The sequence below is a fragment of the Drosophila miranda genome, assembly GCF_003369915.1.
Source record: "Drosophila miranda strain MSH22 chromosome Y unlocalized genomic scaffold, D.miranda_PacBio2.1 Contig_Y2_pilon, whole genome shotgun sequence".
Taxonomy (NCBI): Eukaryota; Metazoa; Arthropoda; class Insecta; order Diptera; family Drosophilidae; genus Drosophila; species Drosophila miranda.
Genome location: NW_022881614.1, coordinates 1,482,760 through 1,503,822, shown reverse-complemented (window position 1 = coordinate 1,503,822; position 21,063 = coordinate 1,482,760). Strand labels below are relative to the sequence as shown.

The 21,063-nt window shown below is 46.5% G+C and overlaps 2 long non-coding RNA genes across 5 annotated transcripts; both read left to right on the top strand.

Annotated features, from left to right (window-relative positions):
• Positions 1 to 6,855: 6,855 nt before the first annotated feature.
• On the top strand, positions 6,856 to 9,394 carry LOC117193478. 2 transcript variants are annotated; one of them, XR_004474607.1, is made up of 3 exons: positions 6,856 to 7,150; positions 8,875 to 9,093; positions 9,161 to 9,394. It is a non-coding gene; the product is annotated as an uncharacterized LOC117193478 (long non-coding RNA). The 2 variants fall into 2 exon arrangements; XR_004474608.1 differs by lacking the exon at positions 6,856 to 7,150 and adding an exon at positions 7,371 to 7,838.
• A 4,001-nt stretch (positions 9,395 to 13,395) lies between these two features.
• Positions 13,396 to 16,041, top strand: LOC117193476. 3 transcript variants are annotated; one of them, XR_004474604.1, is made up of 3 exons: positions 13,396 to 13,690; positions 15,415 to 15,633; positions 15,701 to 16,041. It is a non-coding gene; the product is annotated as an uncharacterized LOC117193476 (long non-coding RNA). The 3 variants fall into 3 exon arrangements; XR_004474605.1 differs by lacking the exon at positions 13,396 to 13,690 and adding an exon at positions 13,911 to 14,378; XR_004474603.1 differs by lacking the exon at positions 13,396 to 13,690 and having other exon boundaries at positions 15,361 to 15,633.
• The last annotated feature ends 5,022 nt before the right edge of the window (positions 16,042 to 21,063 follow it).

The following is a 21,063-nucleotide window of genomic DNA, read 5'->3' as shown; positions in this document are numbered from 1 at the left end:
ACTGCCACGTATTTGCGAAATAGAGTGGCAAGCAGCTGCTTGAGCGGGGTGACACCTTTTGAAATATGGACAGGTAGAAAGCCAGTGGTATCGCATTTAAGAGTTTTTGGCTCAGTAGCGATAGCTCTAGATAAAACAAAGAAATCAAAGTTCGCACAGAAAGGCTTAGAGTATATAATGGTGGGCTACTCGGATACGGCCAAAGAATACCGTTTGGTCAGTTAAGAAACCAGGAAACTCGTAGAGAGTAGGGATGTCATTTTTGTAGAACCTGAAGGGGGCAAACTAGATGCATCATGTTCCAATAAAATGGCATCAATTGAGGTTCAACAAAACCAGGACTCTGAACCCGAAATGGATAGCGAGCAATTTAAAGATCCAGAAAATGAGCCAGAAAATCAGGAGGAGATTGTAATTCCAGAACCAATAAGAGGACCAGGACGCACAACCATAGTACGGACGGGCAAACCAGGACGACCAAGGAAGCAGTATCATATGCTCAATGCGATACTGGCAGCAGACGTACAAGTTCCACAAAACTACGCACAAGCTGAACGGTCTACTGAAGGCGAGATATGGAAAGCATCAATGAAGGACGAGTACGAATCTCTCGTGAAGAACGGCACGTGGTCGCTTACTAAATTGCCTAGCGGGAAAAAGTCCATTGGATGCAGATGGGTTTATGCAGTTAAGTCCAATCCGGATGGAAGCGTGAACAGGCTCAAATCACGTCTGGTGGCGAAAGGTTGTAGCCAACGCTACGGGATCGACTACAAGGAAACATTTGCACCAGTTGTACGCCACGCAACTATCAGGTTGATAATTGCACTTGCAGTCGAACATGGTCTCCACCTACATCAAATGGATGTTGTCACGGCGTATCTCAACGACGAATTGGAAGATGAGGTTTTTATGAGACAACCTGAGGGCTTCATCAGCGAAGTTCACCCAAATCACGTTTTGAGGCTTCACAAAAGTATATATGGCCTAAAACAATCAGGAAGAGTGTGTAACTCTACGTTGGATGCAACGCTGAAACGCATTGGTTTTATACCGACTGTCAACGAACCCTGTCTGTATTGTAAGCCAGGTAAAAATATGTGTCTAATAGCTGTCTACGTAGATGACATTATTTTGGCGTGTAAGGACCTAGATGATATATCTGATATCAAGATAAAGATCGCAGCAGAATTTGATGTGGTTGACATCGGGCCTATGCAATACTTTTTAGGTATTGAGGTGAAACGTGAAGGCAGTACGGGTGCGATTTCAATCAGCCAACGGAAGTATATTAGAGAGTTGCTCGAACAGTACAATTTGAAAGATTGTCGACAGACGTCCACGCCTCTTGAAGCTGGTTACCAGGTGGCATGCAACAAAGAGGACTGCCGCAGGGTCGACATCACATCGTTCCAAAAGCTAATTGGAGAGTTATCTTATCTCGCTGTTATGACTCGTCCGGTCATTGCGCATTCGGGTAACAAATTAGCACAACGAAACAAGGATCCTCATTCCGAGCATGAAGCGGCAGCCAAGCACATCCTTCGATATTTGGCAAAAACTATCGACTGGGAGATATGCTACACAAAGCAAGGAAAGGCAATTGAGTGTTTTGTTGATGCAGATTGGGCAAGTGATATGACGAACCGAAAGTCATTCACTGGCTATGTATGCATGTTGGCAGGAGGAGCGGTTTCTTGGGAGTCAAGAAAGCAATCGACGGTTGCCCTCAGTTCCATGGAGGCAGAGTACATAGCCTTATCATCTGCAGCAAAAGAGGCGATATACTTTCGCAGCCTACTGATTGACTTGAAGCTGATGTCCAAGGAGTCAGCTATTCAGATGTACGGCGACAACATTGGAGCACAGCAGCTTGCTAGAAACCCCATGTTTCATGCACGTACAAGGCACATCGACGTCAAGATACATCATATTCGAGAGGTTCTCAAGAGAGGTGAAGTCAACATTGCGTATTTGTATTTGTATTCGCATTTGGTTTAAAAGATCGTTTATAAGTGCTTGACATGTTATTGGATATTAGTTAAGTATATTTAAAGTTTGTAAAGATACGTTGTGTTGAGGAGGAGTGTTCAAAGTGACCGCCACGATAATTAGATATTGACCTCTAACAACACTGCGCATGTGCCCTGCTGCATATCGATGTTCTCATATCGATGTTCTCATATCGATATTCTTCTTTCGGCGTCTGTCTCTTGCGTATGTTACTCGGAAGCACATATAAATCTGTATACTGATCTTCTGCTGTCTTACAAATAAAATAACTTTAACAATCCGAAACAATCGAACGATTACTATTCATGAACTAGAGTACATATTTACTACTAGGACCTCTGTTCTCTTTCTCTCTCTCTCCATATCTCTCTTGTTTATCGGAAACTTATCTTGAGGACGAAACTCCCTGGGGGTTTGGACGGTCGTGTTCGGGTTAGAGCATCGCACCACACCCCGCGACCAACGCCCCCCTCCGCAAGCAACCACCGATCAACACGCGCCAACTCCATAACGATGACCAAAGACATCAGGTCACGCGAACTTTCCCCACTCCCGGCCAAGCCATCGGCCAAGTGCGGTCTTCCGGGTTCATCGACGGAGGAAAGTCGGCGCCGCCAAAATCTGCGACGATCACCAAGAACGGCAAAGTGCACCCCGACGCGGAAGTGCATTTGTCAAACCCGCAGACCCAGCAATACGGGCCTATAAAAAGACGGCGACGAGAACCAAAGAGCGACTTACGCAGAGATCCGGCTCACAGTACGGTCGTGATACCAAAACTTACGCAGAGACCCGGTCCGGAGTACAGACGCGGTACCCGGAACTCACCAGAAGACATCGGCGCCCAATTAAAATAAGTTCATTTAAACCACTAAGAATTACAATAAAGTGTCAAATTATCAAAGTAAAAACACCCGATTGCGAAAGTTCACCCCAATTAGCCGAGGCACCGACGTCACCCCACCCCGAGTCCACACAGTCGTTTCGTATACACGACGAGCGACGCCCATTATAGCCCCGATCCACCTCTCTACGACAGGCCGCCCCCTGACGCCGCCCTTAAGGTTCCATCACATTTCAACAAATTTCTTGTGGATTGACCCCTGGACGGGACTGAGGTTACCTCAGCCTGAAATAGGTCCATCGCAAGTGGCGCCCGAGCAGGGACCTGAGGGAACTTCAGCGAGGGTTTGTGGAATAAAACCCAACGGCCACTAGAAAAGAACACAAGAAAACGACCCAAAGAAAACACCGACCTCGCACAATACCAACGGCAAGAGTTGCGCAACGAAAGCGCGACACAGCGACAGAGAAACGGGAACAGTGCCGCCACCCCGAGAAGAAATTCGAAGCGTCAGCCGCGAAGCTCGACACAGTGCCCTAGTGAAACAGCCAACTCGAGTAACAATCGAAGCGATGGAATCCTATACAGAGGAACAGCCCAGTGGGTATTACCCTGGAGAATTCGTCGCCAACCCAGGGGTGAGTACCGGCTGGATACACATACGCCGCCGAGAGGAGCTGGAGTCCTTCGCGGAGGAATTCGGATTCAGCCGCGAGGGTAACGTGGAATATTTGCGGAGAAATTTCGCCGAACTAGTCGACGGGCCCCTCGAACACGATGCATGGGTCAGGTTGGCAGAGCTCGAGCGGCAGTACGCCAGATCGCCAGGACGAGCCAGATCGCCCCAGCCCGACATCTCAGCACTAACAGAGAAGCGAAAGACGGACCCCATCTCAGCCTACAGGTTCCGAAGATCTACCGAAGCCCCCGCCCCCGGAACCAAGGCCTTCGCCCATGAGAAGGATCTTGCCGACAGCAGGAGGAAATGGCCCCACAGACGGTCATTACTACAGTCACGCCGCACAGATGGCGGAACGGATCCGAAAGTGGGGAATCCAGTTCGACGGGCAGGACGACCCACTGTCGTTCGTCGAACTACTGTAAGAGCGTGCCCTCTCGTACGGGGTAGACATGACCTACGTGGCGCGAGCCATGGCAGAGCTCCTCACCGACCGAGCCAACCGTTGGTACCGCACCAGCCGACTCCAGAGCGTCTCTTGGGCCGATTTCCGCCAGGTATTCCTAGCCTTTTTCCTGCCTCCCCGGTACTTCGAGCAATTGGAAGACCAGATCAGGGACCGCAAACAAGCGGTGGGCGAACCGTTTAAGGACTTCGTCATCGAGCTCCGGTTGCTCATGCACCACGCCGGGTACGACGAAGCCAAGGAACTTAGCCGGATCTATGACAACACCCTCCCGGCGTACCAGCTGTACGTGCGAAGGCACGAACTGAGAAGTCTGACTCTGGCCACAGAGTTCGAGAGTATCCAGGAACGAAACGTACCAGCGACCCTCATCCCCCCTCGACAACCACCCAGGTACACGCGACCAACGGCACAACAAAACGAAAGCGGGACGAATCGGGCCCAATTCCGAAAGCCTCACTGGACCCCCTCGGAACCCGCAAGGAAGCCGCACCAGGCCGGCGCTCCAGCACAGGAAACGGCACATCGAATGATCACTACACCCATCGCCAACCCACGCGCAGCCTGTCGACGCTGCGGAGAAGCTGGACATGTTTCTCGCGACTGCACCAACCCATCGATCCTCTTCTGTTGGGAATGCGGCAGGCGCGGAACGCGCACCGTGGGCTGTTGCCGCCGGGACCCGTCGGGAAACGACGCGCTACAAGTACACGACGGACGGATAATGGCGAGAGTGACCATCGGAGGACGGCGCGCGGAAGCCACGGTCGACACCGTGGCGTCCCGAAGCTTCATCAACTCCGACCTCGCCCGCAAACTCGGCCGCGACATCGACCTGCGAGCCGCATGCGTCCCGATACGCCTAACAGACGGCTCGGCTCGCGAGATAACTCAGATCTTGCTAGCACGCGTCAAACTAGACGAACAAGAGGTACAGATGCCACTCTTGGTACTACCCAATATGGTAAAGCAAGCCATCATAGGGATGGATATCCTGTGCGCCATTGAAACCACAATACAATGTGGCGCCACACACCTCCATATCCAAGGCTCCCGACGCCCCACCCCAAACACGCCGACGATCACCGCTAGCCAAGTACACGCGCCCGGACCCACGAACTCGAGACCTCCGCCGCCAACGAATTCCCCGCCACGACACGAGACAAGAGCACAAGGAACAAGGAACACAGAACCCACGGCCACGACGAAGCACACTAGCCCCAGGCCCACTTCGAGAAAACCAAAACTAAGCAAAGCCACGAAGAAAGCGAGCCGGTCTCCCGAGGGCACCGACGCGGTTCCACCAACGAAGGGAAAGGAACCCAGGACGCCCCTCCAGAAGACAACCCGGCCCCAGCAACGGCAGCCGCCACGCAGCAGCCAGGCGCTCGAGGTACCACCTCCGACCGCCCCCCTGGCCAACGAACGCGTCGACACCGCCCTCGACGCGAAAACGACCCCTACGACACCGACCGACCCACTACTCCCGCGTCCTCTCAGGCAGGAACCGGGAAAGGCGATCACTGCCACACGAAGCACCCATCGGAATCCCGACGCACCTGGAGCCGACGCACCATCGATCGTCCCCGACATCATGGAACGCCTCCCGTACGGCGCCGGCATGCGGCCCAGCACCACGCCTGGAGCCATGTCGGTGAACCTCACCGACCAAACTAGCCGTCGGTCAAACGCTACGATCGCCATCGAGACCCGCACGTTCGTACATCACGCTGAGTATAACGTCGCGCAAGCACCCCCCAGGACACACACGAGCCCCCTACTCATGATCGAGGCACCCGCCATCGTCGCCAGCATAAGCGAATACACTCGCGAAGTCGAACCACCAAGCGCATTCGACACAACAATCCTCCCCGAGAACCCCGACCACACTTGCAACCCAGGAATCGACGACCCACCCGAGGACGATTCGGAACGAATATCCGACCCATGGCCTCCCGACATCGCGCCGAAAATACGGAAATTCCTAGACGAGGAACTGCCAACACTCGCAGGCATCCGAGGGACGACGGGCCTAACGGAACACACCATCGTCATGAGGGACAACCGACCCATAAAACAATGGTACTACCCGAAAAAAAGGACGGGAGATGGCGCATGTGTGTAGATTATCGACAGCTAAACGAGCGTTCCATCCCGGACGCGTACCCGCTACCCAGGATCAACTACATACTAGAGCGACTCCGAAATGCCCACTTCATCACGACCCTAGACCTGAAAAACGGGTATTGGCAGATACCGATGGCCCGCGACAGCCGGGAAGCCACGGCATTCACGATACCCGGCCGAGGGTTATACCAATGGAAAGTAATGCCTTTCGGCTTACACTCCGCGGGAGCCACGTTTCAGCCACGTTATCGGCGCAGACATGGAACCATTCGCGTTCGCATATCTCGACGACATCGTCATCGTCGGGAAAAGCTTCGAGGAACACCTGAACAACGTGAAAGAAGAACGTGAACCCTCCCAAGGCAAAACGAAAATGTTCGTTTGCCAATTTTGCAAATAAATATACATATTACAATACAATAGCCCAAAAGATGCGGAAAACATGAATAAATAAACATATACACGAAAAAAAAACTAAAAACACTTTACTCAGACACTTTTTTGGTTCTGCTCATCTAAAGACACTTTTGCTGTGAGCGCTTGACCAAAGTGTCTTTCTAAGTTGTTATTGTGAGACACGATCGTGTGTCGGGCTCACCCGAAAACCCGAAACACATAACACAAGCGAAGAGACAAAAAGTGTCTTGCTCAGTGAGAGACCGTGTCTTCGTGGTCTTTTTCGGTTTTGTCAGTGACGAGACAGCAAAGGGAAAAAGTGTTGACCGTCGTTTGCGAGCTATGGTTGTTTTCATTATGCGAGCAACAAATTTATGTAAAAAAAAAACAAACAATTAAAACTAGGAGAAACCACATATGTGTGCCGGGTTAAATTCTGTAAAGCCAGAGTTTATTTAAGTGCAGACAAATCTAGAGTTTACTCAAATACTGAATATGTTGTGCATAGCCATGACCCTCAGAGTGATGAAATGGCAAAAATCAGTGCTCTTAGTGAAATAAAACTGAAGTGCGAAAATAATAGCAATTTCGACACCAAAAAAGTATTCAATGATGTTCTTGCTGAGTAAGTTAATATATTAATTGAAATTTTAATAATACATACTGCCTTGCTACATATGTTTGTACAGTGGCTCACAGCTTAAATGAAGCAAAGCATGTTAAAAATTTAAAATTTTCCTAACTTCTAAACCATCAAACTTACCAATGAAAATCAAATGACAAACAAAACGAACTTCTTATATTTTTAAACATTTTTCTAAGACGTTTTAAATAAAAAATAACAAAAATACTGCCTTTTTCCACCCCACAGCTTATTTTGTTCAAAGATAATTTGAACCAAATAGGCTGTGGGGGTGTTTTCTAGTGCGCATTTTGTTTTTTTCCTTTTTGCGGGGTAACGGAGAAGAATATCGAACTTTTTTTTTGATTGGTAAGATAAGTAAAATCTTAACAGAATTGTATAACAATTTTTTTTATAGGACTGCTCAATTGATTTTTTAGGGGTTTATACATATGTATAAACTTCAGCGGTCGGCACGCACACATTACATTGCGTTTGTGTGCGTTGACAGAAGTCAAACTAAAACAAAAAGTATTATTGTGTTGCTGCCGACCACTGTTACAAACGCGTTGTGCCGGGTCGCAGTTTGACATGATCGTTCATGTTCTATTACGTGATCCGGTGTTTCTTGCGAATCATGCCCGCTTTAAGTCCGTTTGCGAGACTTTGGTCGTCGCTCGGTTTTTGACCGGTAAATGCTCGTTTCGAAGTCCGTCTGCGAGCATTGGCCGTGCCGTCCCCTGATGTACATACATACTTATGTACATATGTAGGTGTACATGTATTATTTTTCTATTCAATTAATTAGGAAAACAAAAGGTTAAGCGGAGATTAAAATAAATTATGACTCTGTCAAACGCACTTTGCAAAGAAAAAGACAGCCTTTCTTGCCAAAGCCTCCATCTTCTGCAGAGAATGTTCTGGAAGCTTTTCAAGACGAAAATATTATGAACCGTTTTGGAATAACCAAGGGAAATACTGCAAATCAGTTATATAAAAAAGTGTACGCATCGAGCTCGTTTGCTTATTGCATATTTTCATCAGACAAGGTAATCACCTTGATGCAAGCCAACATTCCGGAGCATAATAGGCATTATTTAATTGATGCTACATTTAAAGTGTGCTCTTTTTAAAGATTTTAAGCAACTTTTAATAATTTATATTAAATATTTGCAGAAGGTAAATTTCTTCTTATGCTACACTTTATTTACTAACTATAATTAAAAATTTTTTTTAATTAGATAACCCCTTTTGTTTTTGTTTTGATGACTCGCAAAACGGAGCTGTGTTATCAGCACTTATTCACATATATAGACTCGAACATTTGCTGCCTTAAAGGAGCATCCTTTACATCAGATTACGAAAAGGCAATGCGTAACGCGTTAAAAGGTCTGCATCCCAACATGAATTTTTACTCCTGTTGGTTTCATTTTACTCAAGCATGCAAGAAAAATGTCAAGCAATCGAGTGGTTTTGAAAATACGCTGAAATGCAATAAGAAAGCTTACATGCTATTTATGAAATTTTTGCACTTGCCGCTTTTACCAGAAAGCAAAATTGTCGAAGCATTTAACCTTCTAAAAGGCGAAGCAATAAACTTAAATAAGAAGCTGTTTTCTCCATTTTTAAAATATTTTAATAGACAGTGGCTTAAAAATGTGTATTTTATTTATTGTTTAATAATTGAGTTGTATTTTACTTATTAATTTTTAACCCTAATTTTATAGGAGGGACCAAAAAGCATATCCGTGTTTAAGAGGTCAACTAGAACCACGAGCTCAGTAGAAGCTTATAATTTGAATTTGGGAAATAAAATTCAAACAAATGGGCACTTTTTTAAATTTGTTCAATGTCTTATTGATGCAGAATATGAAAAAAGTCGCGAGTTTGCTTTACTCTTTCAAAATGGTGGTAATGGAAATCAGAAACAGAAGAAGAAACTACGTGTAAGTTGAATAAATTTTAAGTTAATCGTTCAAAATAATATGTTAGCTTAATTATTTTTGTTCTCAGGATCGCTCAAAAAAAATAATGGACGCAATGGATCTTTTTGAAAGAGGTGAAATAGATATACAGGGATTTCTGACATGCACTGTTTCCTTAGCTGACCGCTTTTCAAAGCATGACTTCTTTGAAGGGGTGGACAATGAAAGCAATTTAACTGGAATGTCTTCTGATATGAAATCTTCCACATCGTCACTTTCATCGAATGCTTCTCATTCAAGTCAGTCATCTGATAAATCATTGGTTCAAATGAACCAAAGTCTGTGTTGTTGCGCCCGTGCAATCACGTAAACATTTGTGGTACATGTTGGGATCAAATTGTGGCCCACAACCAAGCAAAAAACGACTTGGAAGAAAATGAAAATATAAAGCCAAAATGTCCAAGTTGCAACCGAAAAGTCGAAGAGGCCATACGCAATGTTTTTATTTATAATTAACTTGTGTAAGTTAAGAACGACAAAATTTAGGAAAACTGCTATTATGATTTCTGTGTATTTGGACTATTGCACATTTTTTAATTTCAATAAAATCATGTTATAAAATGAAATGCTGTCAAAAAAATATAAGTGTATTTTACATGCGAAATTAGTTAATTATTTTCTGGCGGACTTAAGTCGTTTCGAAACGACATATCTCCGCCGTGTGTGACGCCCAGCGCCAGGAAGACCAAGCGCCGGCGCCACAAACACAACAACAATACCACTAGAACCCCCAAGACAAGCCATGAAGACTAGAAAATAAGTATTAGTAGGATAAGTAGATCATAAGCGACAAATACATGAAGACCTGCCACATAAGAAACGAGGGGGAACGTTGTGAGTTGCTGCGGACACCGCAACTCTACGGTTATACCCGATACTAAGTCAGTACGGCTCTCCTCCGGCAGACGCCGCTAATATTAAACGACACGACAAAGAGTGCGTGCGAGAGAGACAGAAAATCAGTCTGAGCGTGACGTCGGGCGCTGCGTAGCCACTGCAAATTTATTTGTTGCTATTGGCTATCGCCAGATCGCCAGGACGAGCCAGATCGCCCCAGCCCGACATCTCAGCACTAACAGAGAAGCGAAAGACGGACCCCATCTCAGCCTACAGGTTCCAGGAGTCATGGAGGGCAAAGCCAGCACCTCACCGACATCGATAACCGTCGAAGATCTACCGAAGCCCCCGCCCCCGGAACCAAGGCCTTCGCCCATGAGAAGGATCTTGCCGACAGCAGGAGGAAATGGCCCCACAGACGGTCATTACTACAGTCACGCCGCCCAGATGGCGGAACGGATCCGAAAGTAGCCAATCCAGTTCGACGGGCAGGACGACCCACTGTCGTTCGTCGAACTACTGTAAGAGCGTGCCCTCTCGTACGGGGTAGACATGAACTACGTGGCGCGAGCCATGCCAGAGCTCCTCACCGACCGAGCCAACCGTTGGTACCGCACCAGCCGACTCCAGAGCGTCTCTTGGGCCGATTTCCGCCAGGTATTCCTAGCCTTTTTCCTGCCTCCCCGGTACTTCGAGCAATTGGAAGACCAGATCAGGGACCGCAAACAAGCGGTGGGCGAACCGTTTAAGGACTTCGTCATCGAGCTCCGGTTGCTCATGCACCACGCCGGGTACGACGAAGCCAAGGAACTTAGCCGGATCTATGACAACACCCTCCCGGCGTACCAGCTGTACGTGCGAAGGCACGAACTGAGAAGTCTGACTCTGGCCACAGAGTTCGAGAGTATCCAGGAACGAAACGTACCAGCGACCCTCATCCCCCCTCGACAACCACCCAGGTACACGCGACCAACGGCACAACAAAACGAAAGCGGGACGAATCGGGCCCAATTCCGAAAGCCTCACTGGAACACCTCGGAACCCGCAAGGAAGCCGCACCAGGCCGGCGCTCCAGCACAGGAAACGGCACATCGAATGATCACTACACCCATCGCCAACCCACGCGCAGCCTGTCGACGCTGCGGAGAAGCTGGACATGTTTCTCGCGACTGCACCAACCCATCGATCCTCTTCTGTTGGGAATGCGGCAGGCGCGGAACGCGCACCGTGGGCTGTTGCCGCCGGGACCCGTCGGGAAACGACGCGCTACAAGTACACGACGGACGGATAATGGCGAGAGTGACCATCGGAGGACGGCGCGCGGAAGCCACGGTCGACACCGTGGCGTCCCGAAGCTTCATCAACTCCGACCTCGCCCGCAAACTCGGCCGCGACATCGACCTGCGAGCCGCATGCGTCCCGATACGCCTAACAGACGGCTCGGCTCGCGAGATAACTCAGATCTTGCTAGCACGCGTCAAACTAGACGAACAAGAGGTACAGATGCCACTCTTGGTACTACCCAATATGGTAAAGCAAGCCATCATAGGGATGGATATCCTGTGCGCCATTGAAACCACAATACAATGTGGCGCCACACACCTCCATATCCAAGGCTCCCGACGCCCCACCCCAAACACGCCGACGATCACCGCTAGCCAAGTACACGCGCCCGGACCCACGAACTCGAGACCTCCGCCGCCAACGAATTCCCCGCCACGACACGAGACAAGAGCACAAGGAACAAGGAACACAGAACCCACGGCCACGACGAAGCACACTAGCCCCAGGCCCACTTCGAGAAAACCAAAACTAAGCAAAGCCACGAAGAAAGCGAGCCGGTCTCCCGAGGGCACCGACGCGGTTCCACCAACGAAGGGAAAGGAACCCAGGACGCCCCTCCAGAAGACAACCCGGCCCCAGCAACGGCAGCCGCCACGCAGCAGCCAGGCGCTCGAGGTACCACCTCCGACCGCCCCCCTGGCCAACGAACGCGTCGACACCGCCCTCGACGCGAAAACGACCCCTACGACACCGACCGACCCACTACTCCCGCGTCCTCTCAGGCAGGAACCGGGAAAGGCGATCACTGCCACACGAAGCACCCATCGGAATCCCGACGCACCTGGAGCCGACGCACCATCGATCGTCCCCGACATCATGGAACGCCTCCCGTACGGCGCCGGCATGCGGCCCAGCACCACGCCTGGAGCCATGTCGGTGAACCTCACCGACCAAACTAGCCGTCGGTCAAACGCTACGATCGCCATCGAGACCCGCACGTTCGTACATCACGCTGAGTATAACGTCGCGCAAGCACCCCCAGGACACACACGAGCCCCCTACTCATGATCGAGGCACCCGCCATCGTCGCCAGCATAAGCGAATACACTCGCGAAGTCGAACCACCAAGCGCATTCGACACAACAATCCTCCCCGAGAACCCCGACCACACTTGCAACCCAGGAATCGACGACCCACCCGAGGACGATTCGGAACGAATATCCGACCCATGGCCTCCCGACATCGCGCCGAAAATACGGAAATTCCTAGACGAGGAACTGCCAACACTCGCAGGCATCCGAGGGACGACGGGCCTAACGGAACACACCATCGTCATGAGGGACAACCGACCCATAAAACAATGGTACTACCCGAAAAAAAGGACGGGAGATGGCGCATGTGTGTAGATTATCGACAGCTAAACGAGCGTTCCATCCCGGACGCGTACCCGCTACCCAGGATCAACTACATACTAGAGCGACTCCGAAATGCCCACTTCATCACGACCCTAGACCTGAAAAACGGGTATTGGCAGATACCGATGGCCCGCGACAGCCGGGAAGCCACGGCATTCACGATACCCGGCCGAGGGTTATACCAATGGAAAGTAATGCCTTTCGGCTTACACTCCGCGGGAGCCAAATTTCAGCCACGTTATCGGCGCAGACATGGAACCATTCGCGTTCGCATATCTCGACGACATCGTCATCGTCGGGAAAAGCTTCGAGGAACACCTGAACAACGTGAAAGAAGAACGTGAACCCTCCCAAGGCAAAACGAAAATGTTCGTTTGCCAATTTTGCAAATAAATATACATATTACAATACAATAGCCCAAAAGATGCGGAAAACATGAATAAATAAACATATACACGAAAAAAAAACTAAAAACACTTTACTCAGACACTTTTTTGGTTCTGCTCATCTAAAGACACTTTTGCTGTGAGCGCTTGACCAAAGTGTCTTTCTAAGTTGTTATTGTGAGACACGATCGTGTGTCGGGCTCACCCGAAAACCCGAAAACCCGAAACACATAACACAAGCGAAGAGACAAAAAGTGTTCTGCTCAGTGAGAGACCGTGTCTTCGTGGTCTTTTTCGGTTTTGTCAGTGACGAGACAGCAAAGGGAAAAAGTGTTGACCGTCGTTTGCGAGCTATGGTTGTTTTCATTATGCGAGCAACAAATTTATGTAAAAAAAAAACAAACAATTAAAACTAGGAGAAACCACATATGTGTGCCGGGTTAAATTCTGTAAAGCCAGAGTTTATTTAAGTGCAGACAAATCTAGAGTTTACTCAAATACTGAATATGTTGTGCATAGCCATGACCCTCAGAGTGATGAAATGGCAAAAATCAGTGCTCTTAGTGAAATAAAACTGAAGTGCGAAAATAATAGCAATTTCGACACCAAAAAAGTATTCAATGATGTTCTTGCTGAGTAAGTTAATATATTAATTGAAATTTTAATAATACATACTGCCTTGCTACATATGTTTGTACAGTGGCTCACAGCTTAAATGAAGCAAAGCATGTTAAAAATTTAAAATTTTCCTAACTTCTAAACCATCAAACTTACCAATGAAAATCAAATGACAAACAAAACGAACTTCTTATATTTTTAAACATTTTTCTAAGACGTTTTAAATAAAAAATAACAAAAATACTGCCTTTTTCCACCCCACAGCTTATTTTGTTCAAAGATAATTTGAACCAAATAGGCTGTGGGGGTGTTTTCTAGTGCGCATTTTGTTTTTTTCCTTTTTGCGGGGTAACGGAGAAGAATATCGAACTTTTTTTTTGATTGGTAAGATAAGTAAAATCTTAACAGAATTGTATAACAATTTTTTTTATAGGACTGCTCAATTGATTTTTTAGGGGTTTATACATATGTATAAACTTCAGCGGTCGGCACGCACACATTACATTGCGTTTGTGTGCGTTGACAGAAGTCAAACTAAAACAAAAAGTATTATTGTGTTGCTGCCGACCACTGTTACAAACGCGTTGTGCCGGGTCGCAGTTTGACATGATCGTTCATGTTCTATTACGTGATCCGGTGTTTCTTGCGAATCATGCCCGCTTTAAGTCCGTTTGCGAGACTTTGGTCGTCGCTCGGTTTTTGACCGGTAAATGCTCGTTTCGAAGTCCGTCTGCGAGCATTGGCCGTGCCGTCCCCTGATGTACATACATACATATGTACATATGTAGGTGTACATGTATTATTTTTCTATTCAATTAATTAGGAAAACAAAAGGTTAAGCGGAGATTAAAATAAATTATGACTCTGTCAAACGCACTTTGCAAAGAAAAAGACAGCCTTTCTTGCCAAAGCCTCCATCTTCTGCAGAGAATGTTCTGGAAGCTTTTCAAGACGAAAATATTATGAACCGTTTTGGAATAACCAAGGGAAATACTGCAAATCAGTTATATAAAAAAGTGTACGCATCGAGCTCGTTTGCTTATTGCATATTTTCATCAGACAAGGTAATCACCTTGATGCAAGCCAACATTCCGGAGCATAATAGGCATTATTTAATTGATGCTACATTTAAAGTGTGCTCTTTTTAAAGATTTTAAGCAACTTTTAATAATTTATATTAAATATTTGCAGAAGGTAAATTTCTTCTTATGCTACACTTTATTTACTAACTATAATTAAAAATTTTTTTTAATTAGATAACCCCTTTTGTTTTTGTTTTGATGACTCGCAAAACGGAGCTGTGTTATCAGCACTTATTCACATATATAGACTCGAACATTTGCTGCCTTAAAGGAGCATCCTTTACATCAGATTACGAAAAGGCAATGCGTAACGCGTTAAAAGGTCTGCATCCCAACATGAATTTTTACTCCTGTTGGTTTCATTTTACTCAAGCATGCAAGAAAAATGTCAAGCAATCGAGTGGTTTTGAAAATACGCTGAAATGCAATAAGAAAGCTTACATGCTATTTATGAAATTTTTGCACTTGCCGCTTTTACCAGAAAGCAAAATTGTCGAAGCATTTAACCTTCTAAAAGGCGAAGCAATAAACTTAAATAAGAAGCTGTTTTCTCCATTTTTAAAATATTTTAATAGACAGTGGCTTAAAAATGTGTATTTTATTTATTGTTTAATAATTGAGTTGTATTTTACTTATTAATTTTTAACCCTAATTTTATAGGAGGGACCAAAAAGCATATCCGTGTTTAAGAGGTCAACTAGAACCACGAGCTCAGTAGAAGCTTATAATTTGAATTTGGGAAATAAAATTCAAACAAATGGGCACTTTTTTAAATTTGTTCAATGTCTTATTGATGCAGAATATGAAAAAAGTCGCGAGTTTGCTTTACTCTTTCAAAATGGTGGTAATGGAAATCAGAAACAGAAGAAGAAACTACGTGTAAGTTGAATAAATTTTAAGTTAATCGTTCAAAATAATATGTTAGCTTAATTATTTTTGTTCTCAGGATCGCTCAAAAAAAATAATGGACGCAATGGATCTTTTTGAAAGAGGTGAAATAGATATACAGGGATTTCTGACATGCACTGTTTCCTTAGCTGACCGCTTTTCAAAGCATGACTTCTTTGAAGGGGTGGACAATGAAAGCAATTTAACTGGAATGTCTTCTGATATGAAATCTTCCACATCGTCACTTTCATCGAATGCTTCTCATTCAAGTCAGTCATCTGATAAATCATTGGTTCAAATGAATCCATGCAATGTGTGCCTATGTAACCCAAAGTCTGTGTTGTTGCGCCCGTGCAATCACGTAAACATTTGTGGTACATGTTGGGATCAAATTGTGGCCCACAACCAAGCAAAAAACGACTTGGAAGAAAATGAAAATATAAAGCCAAAGTGTCCAAGTTGCAACCGAAAAGTCGAAGAGGCCATACGCAATGTTTTTATTTATAATTAACTTGTGTAAGTTAAGAACGACAAAATTTAGGAAAACTGCTATTATGATTTCTGTGTATTTGGACTATTGCACATTTTTTAATTTGAATAAAATCATGTTATAAAATGAAATGATGTCAAAAAAATATAAGTGTATTTGACATGCGAAATTAGTTAATTATTTTCTGGCGGACTTAAGTCGTTTCGAAACGACATATCTCCGCCGTGTGTGACGCCCAGCGCCAGGAAGACCAAGCGCCGGCGCCACAAACACCACAACAATATCACTAGAAACCCCAAGACAAGCCATGAAGACTAGAAAATAAGTATTAGTAGGATAAGTAGATCATAAGCGACAAATACATGAAGACCTGCCACATAAGAAACGAGGGGGAACGTTGTGAGTTGCTGCGGACACCGCAACTCTACGGTTATACCCGATACTAAGTCAGTACGGCTCTCCTCCGGCAGACGCCGCTAATATTAAACGACACGACAAAGAGTGCGTGCGAGAGAGACAGAAAATCAGTCTGAGCGTGACGTCGGGCGCTGCGTAGCAACTGCAAATTTATTTGTTGCTATTGGCTATAAAAATGATCTGATCTGATCCAGATTCAGCAATCTGATAGATATGGTCATTATCTATGATTCTGCGTTTTTAGTTTTCTCGAATGTGCAATATTGTGGGTGCAACAGATTTTCGTCCTTTGTGTGGGCGGAAGGGGGTGGGGCGAACTTTTGAGATACACGTTTTATAGTAAGATCTAACAGAAGTGCGGATACCAAATTTGGTTACTCTAGCCTTAATAGTCTCTGAGATTTTTGAATATCCCCAGATTTTCGTCCTTTGCGGGGTCGGAAGGGGGTGTGGCGAAATTTTGAAACAAACTCGTCTCGGTCCGATATATTAGGAGTGTGGATACCAAATTTGGTTGCTCTAGCTTTTATAGTCTCTGAGATCTAGGCGCTAATGTTTTACTCTAAGCAAAGCCGCCTATGCTACGTGTGTGTTAGAAAGAGACAGGGCGAGAAAAATGAAATTGTTTTCTTGATGCTGGCTATAATAATAATACGATCCAATTCAGATTCCGCAGTCTTAAAGATATGGTCATTCTCTACAATTCTACGTTTTTGGTTTTCTCATATCTTTAAAATTGTGGATGCCACAGATTTTCGTCCTTTGTGGGGCGGAAGTGGGCGGGGCGAAGTTTTGAAATAGACGGACGGACAGACGGACAGACAGACAGACAGACAGGGCCCAATCGACTCGGCTATTGATGCTGATCAAGAATATATATACTTTATGGGTCGGAAACGATTCCTTCTGGACGTTACAGACATCCACTTTTACCACAAATCTAATATACCCCAATACTCATTTTGAGTATCGGGGATAATAAATATAAATAAACAAACAATAAAAGAGACATAAAACCAAACCACAGCTGATCACCACCAATGGGCCCGTAGCACAGCCACCCGTGACCGTGGGCCCACGTGGACCCACAGCTGACCGCCCCAAGTGTGACCATAACCCAAGCTCCAACGGGCACACTATCAGCCGGTCCGTACAAACGCGTTAGGGACCCCTCAGCACAACGCGCTAGGGACAGACCGTACGATCAGCTGCTTTTCGGAAATAAAAGGGGCTCCGCCAGAGCGATCAGCATCAGTTCGGCTCCGGCCAGTGGAGAGGTAAGCATCAGTAGCAGCCACGAGCAGCCCCAGCCATCCTCCCATCCTCCTCGGAGCGCATTAAACCTCCGCCACCTTTCCCCTCCTCGGAGCGCATTATCCCTCCGCACCCTGATTTCTCCGCGGAGCGCATTCACCCTCCGCAACATTATTTCTCCTCGGAGCGCATTCACCCTCCGCAACATTATTCCTCCTCGGAGCGCATTCACCCTCCGCAACATTCTTCCTCCTCGGAGCGCATTAACCCTCCGCAACATTATTTCTCCTCGGAGCGCATTCACCCTCCGCAACATTATTTCTCCTCGGAGCGCATTCACCCTCCGCAACAGTATTTCTCCTCGGAGCGCATTAACCCTCCGCAACATTATTTCTCCTCGGAGCGCATTCACCCTCCGCAACATTATTCCTCCTCGGAGCGCATTAACCCTCCGCAACATTATTCCTCCTCGGAGCGCATTCACCCTCCGAAACATTATTCCTCCTCGGAGCGCATTAACCCTCCGCAACATTATTCCCCTCGGAGCGCGTTCACCCTGCGCAACATTCTTCCCTCGGATCGCTTTAGACCTCCGCGACCTCAACCGACACCGACCAGAAGACTACCAGGACCCGCACGCAACCATCCGCCACGTGCGGCCAACCCGAAGGACGACCCCGAAGGAAGAGCCAGCAAAAAAACACCCGCGCAACTACCAAACTTTGTACCTTTAAGACCAATAAAAATAACTCTTTTATTACCGCTCAAAGCTCGCCTTATTCTTGAACCACGAGACTCTTGAACCACGAGACTCTCTTCCAGCTACCACACCCAGAGATCAAACAAATTTCTGTGGAACCCGGTGCGACGAGCATACCCCGGCCGAAGCGCCGTCACACGTGTCACAAGCGACATATCTCCGCGCGGAGATATGACGTTTTGAAACGACATATCTCCGCCGTGTCACAACCGACATATCTCCGCGCGGAGATATGCCGTTTTGAAACGACATATCTGCGCCGTGTCACAAACGACATATCTCCGCGCGGAGATATGACGTTTTGAAACGACATATCTCCGCCGTGTCACAAACGACATATCTCCGCGCGGAGCTATGACGTTTTGAGACGACATATCTCCGCGCGGAGATATGACGTTTTGAAACGACATATCTCCGCCGTGTCACAAACAACATATCTCCGCGCGTAGATATGACGTTTTGAAACGACATATCTCCGCCGTGTCACAAACGACATATCTCCGCGCGGAGATATGACGTTTTGAAACGACATATCTCCGCCGTGTCACAAACGACATATCTCCGCGCGGAGTTATGACGTTTGAGACGACATATCTCCGCGCGGAGATATGTCGTTTGTGACACGGCGGAGATATGTCGTTTCAAACGTCATATCTACGCGCGAGATATGTTGTTTGTGACACGCGGAGATATGTCGTTTCAAACGTCATATCTCCGCGCGGAGATATGTCGTCTCAAACGTCATAGCTCGCGCGGAGATATGTCGTTTGTGACACGGCGGAGATATGTCGTTTCAAACGTCATATCTCCGCGCGAGATATGTCGTTTGTGACACGCGCAGATATGTCGTTCAAACGCATATCTCGCGCGGAGATATGTCGTTGTGACACGGGAGATATGTCGTTTCAAAACGTCATATCTCCGCGCGAGATATGTCGTTTGTGACACGCAGATATGTCGTTTCAAAACGTCATATCTACGCGCGGATATGTTTTTTGACACGCGGAGATATGTCGTTTCAAACGTCATATCTCGCGCGGAGATATGACGTTTTGAAACGACATATCTCCGCCGTGTCACAAACAACATATCTCCGCGCGTAGATATGACGTTTTGAAACGACATATCTCCGCCGTGTCACAAACGACATATCTCCGCGCGGAGATATGACGTTTTGAAACGACATATCTCCGCCGTGTCACAAACGACATATCTCCGCGCGGAGTTATGACGTTTTGAGACGACATATCTCCGCGCGGAGATATGTCGTTTGTGACACGGCGGAGATATGTCGTTTCAAAACGTCATATCTCCGCGCGGAGGTATTCCCGACTGGAATAATGATGAGCCGTTCAATGGTGGGGTGGACGGAGGTAGCCCCCATTGCACGGATAATTACAGTTATTGTTTTAACAGTCGACTTTCAGAATTTGAGTTTCTTCAAGTATCTCGTTTTCGTTACAGTTCGCCCTTTTTGCATGTCGTTTTATATTTTCTTTTTTATCTAGCGAATATTTTATTTTGCTCTCTTTATACCCTCGAAACGGGGTAGTATGATTCTGAGTCCATGTTGATACATAAGGCATATGGAACAACCTCGGAAAGAGCTTTAATGTTGAAAAAAATCTAGTCTCTTGCATTCCCCTACAGTTTACTTGACCTGCAAGGGTATCTAGCACTTTCGAACGCAAAGGCTAGCTTTCCTTTTTTGTTATACCCGATACTCAAAATGAGTATTGGGGTATATTAGATTTGTGGTAAAAGTGGATGTGTGTAACGTCCAGAAGGAATCGTTTCCGACCCCATAAGGTATATATATTCTTGATCAGCATCAATAGCCGAGTCGATTGAGCCCTGTCTGTCTGTCCGTCCGTCCGTCTGTCCGTCTTTGTACTTTAGATGATTATGGCCTAAAGATGATTTCAGGTATAGACATTTGGTAGCAATGAAAGTGATTTTTAGAGAGTGTTTACGTCTTCTAGTAAAGACATTGTTTTCTTTTCAACAGATAAAGTACTTAGAGGCTATATGGGGGTTTTCACCACTTTTCAATTTAATAATGATTAAAACGTACGGATGCATCCCAAAAAATCTCTTTAGCCTTGATTGCTATAGAATCTGTAGGGATTCTATAAAGTTTTCATCAAAAATTCAAATCGAAATTCTTAGAAAAATCAGAGATATTAAGTGCATGGATTAATAGAGTTCCTGAACCTCTTTAGTGGAATTAGTGGAATGATATGATGTGACTTGGAGGAGCGGGAGTGTATTGTCAAGTGTCAATTGGATGTGGGCTTGGGTTTGTATTCAAAAAAGCAAGCAGAAAATTAACAAAACGAGAAGCGGAAAAGCACTCAATAAGCGCAAAAATCAGGAAACAGGAACCGAAGCAAAACACCAACAAAACTCAAATTTCAACAAAGCGGAAAACAGAAAAGTATTTGTTAAGAGAACGAGGTGGGGCGCCGGGCAGCCGTCACGCGGGCCGCCTGGTCACCGC